We start from the raw sequence: 2,904 nt of genomic DNA on the forward strand, positions 1-2,904 counted from the left end.
AGCCTACCAGGAAAAAAAAAAATCTGTAAGCAGTGCTGCTCACAAATTGAGATATTAGCTAAACTCCTAACAAGAAGCCTCCTGGAAAATATCCAAGGACTGAGAATAAGGGACAAGAAGCAGTAAGAGGCACAGTAGAACACTTCTGGCTTTCTGACTATGTATTTGCTGCTTTTTTTAAACTAGCAATTTTTTTAGCAAGCAATAGATTTCTGTACTCGGACTAGTAAAAGGAGCAAGGGTTTGAGGACTGCAGGAGATGCACTTGCCTTATGTTGCAGCCTGCTTTAGCCAGTGTGAAGGTGAAGTCTCATGGCAAATGAAGCAGTGATTCCTGCTTCTTTGTACCTGTGTGGAATGCATCCATATGCTGGGATATACACTGCACAGTATTTCTAACCCAATAAATACTTATATGAAAGTTTCTTAAGTTTCTTGCTGGTCTTATTGCACTGGGCAAAGATTTTTTGGGGAAAAAAACTCCCACACCTCTATCATCCTTAAAAATCTGACTTGGATATGTTGGATCAGGGTTTTTCCTATGGGGACGTGAGCTGGCTGTTCCTTTACTGGTGGGGCTGTGACACTAGTGGCATTAGGGGGAGTTTTTAGTCCCCATGGGTGCTGGCCCTGGTCATCTCCCTGTGTATATAGAGAAGCTAAAACATCATCTGGGATTTGCGGAGAGGTGATGCTGAGTGCCAGCTCAGTTCAGGATTTCACTAAAAAATCAGGACTAGCCCTTCCATCCCTGAAAAAAATGAATCAATAGCTTGAAAACAGCCTTTCGAAACCTGCGGGGAGGCGATCCATGAAGGGATGCTTCGGGCCATTGCCTGCTCTGTGCTTCCTTGTCTCAGAGCATGATTATTTCCGAAGCTTTGCCTAACTTCCCTTAACAAAAAGGCAATAAACATTAAATTGCCATGCAGGTAATAAGGGATTATATGGAAAATTGGGGTCTGTGCATACCTGAAGTGGCATCCCTGTAAGGACCAGCCCTCCAGGGTTTCCAGCTCCGTGGGGTAGGAAACTGCTCTTGCCCCACAGGTGGATTTTCATGACGCACAAATGTTTAGCCAAGCCCTTGAACAGGGGTATGATACCAGGAATCTTGGCAAAATTCAGTCTGCTGAAAAGTGTGCTCCTCCCCAAAACCCTGCCCTGGGATGGTCTGTGGTGTAAGGGATAAAATCAAAATAAGTGCAGAAAAGTTAATATTTGACTCCATCCATCACTGGGACATAAGGGACAGCTGGGCAATTCAGTGGCTTTTTTAATGGTGCCACCCATTGTACCACGGAGTTATTTTTAATTTTGTGGCTGTGCCATGGAAAGGCTGCTCTCTAGAAGAGGAGCCTTCCTTCGGCCGTGACCTCGCTCACCTTCGCGTTATTGTTACTGACCGCTATCGTAATGATTTTGTTTTTAATTTGCATCCCTGGCACAGCCTGCCGTTTAGCTCGGGAAGGTCAGCCGGCGCACGGATCCAGCACCCCACCCGCTCCTTCCTCCAAGTAATGAGCAAAACAGCCTCCAGCTTCAGAGGGGGGGAAAAGCTGATTTTAATGGAGCCGAGGAGAAAGCGGGAGATGAATGCATCCGTGCCTCTGCTGGTGAGTTGGAGGGAGGTGATGGAGGTGTGATGGAAGGAGGTGATGGAGGTGTGAAGGAGGTGATGAAGGTGTGAAGGAGGTGAAGGAGGTGATGAAGGTGTGAAGGAGGTGATGGAGGTGATGAAGGTGTGATGGAGGGGTGATGGAAGTGTGAAGGGGGTGATGGAGGTGATGGAGGTTTGAAGGAGGTGATGAAGGTGTGAAGGAGGTGAAGGAGGTGATGAAGGTGTGAAGGAGGTGATGGAGGTGATGAAGGTGTGATGAAGGTGTGAAGGAGGTGAAGGAGGTGATGAAGGTGTGAAGGAGGTGATGGAGGTGATGAAGGTGTGATGGAGGGGTGATGGAAGTGTGAAGGGGGTGATGGAGGTGATGGAGGTTTGAAGGAGGTGATGAAGGTGTGAAGGAGGTGAAGGAGGTGATGAAGGTGTGAAGGAGGTGATGGAGGTGATGAAGGTGTGATGAAGGTGTGAAGGAGGTGAAGGAGGTGATGAAGGTGTGAAGGAGGTGATGGAGGTGATGAAGGTGTGATGGAGGGGTGATGGAAGTGTGAAGGGGGTGATGGAGGTGATGGAGGTTTGAAGGAGGTGATGAAGGTGTGAAGGAGGTGAAGGAGGTGATGAAGGTGTGAAGGAGGTGATGGAGGTGATGAAGGTGTGATGGAGGGGTGATGGAAGTGTGAAGGGGGTGATGGAGGTGATGGAGGTTTGAAGGAGGTGAAGGAGGTGATGAAGGTGTGAAGGAGGTGATGGAGGTGATGAAGGTGTGATGGAGGGGTGATGGAAGTGTGAAGGGGGTGATGGAGGTGATGGGGGGGTGATGGAGGTGTGATGGAGGTGATGGCGGTGATGGAGATGCGGCGGAGGTCACGGAGGGGGTGGAAGTGTGACAGAGGTGATGGAGAACATTTGGCAGCGGTGGCGGGGGTGACAGGAGACATGACAGAGGGCGGTGGAGGCGATGAGGGTGGGATGGCGGTGACGGATTCGTGACGGACGACGCACGACAGTGGTGATGGCGGTCACGGAGGGGACGGAGGCGTGACGGACACCGCGGAGGGCTCCAGACAGGGCGCCACAGCCGCAGGCAGGCAGCAGGCCGCAGTGACGGGCGCCGCCATGGCGGCGGGCCCGCACCGCGCATGCGCGCCCGGCGGTGCCCGGGGCCGCGCGGGTGGGTGGCGGCCGGTCTCCGCCGCGCATGCGTAGAGCCCAGCCGGCGCCTCCCGCCGCTCCGGAGCGCGGCGCTCCTGCGCATGCGCCATAAGCGCCAACTCCTCCGCCCCTCTCTA

Source organism: Harpia harpyja, chromosome 14, assembly GCF_026419915.1.
Source record: "Harpia harpyja isolate bHarHar1 chromosome 14, bHarHar1 primary haplotype, whole genome shotgun sequence".
Taxonomy (NCBI): Eukaryota; Metazoa; Chordata; class Aves; order Accipitriformes; family Accipitridae; genus Harpia; species Harpia harpyja.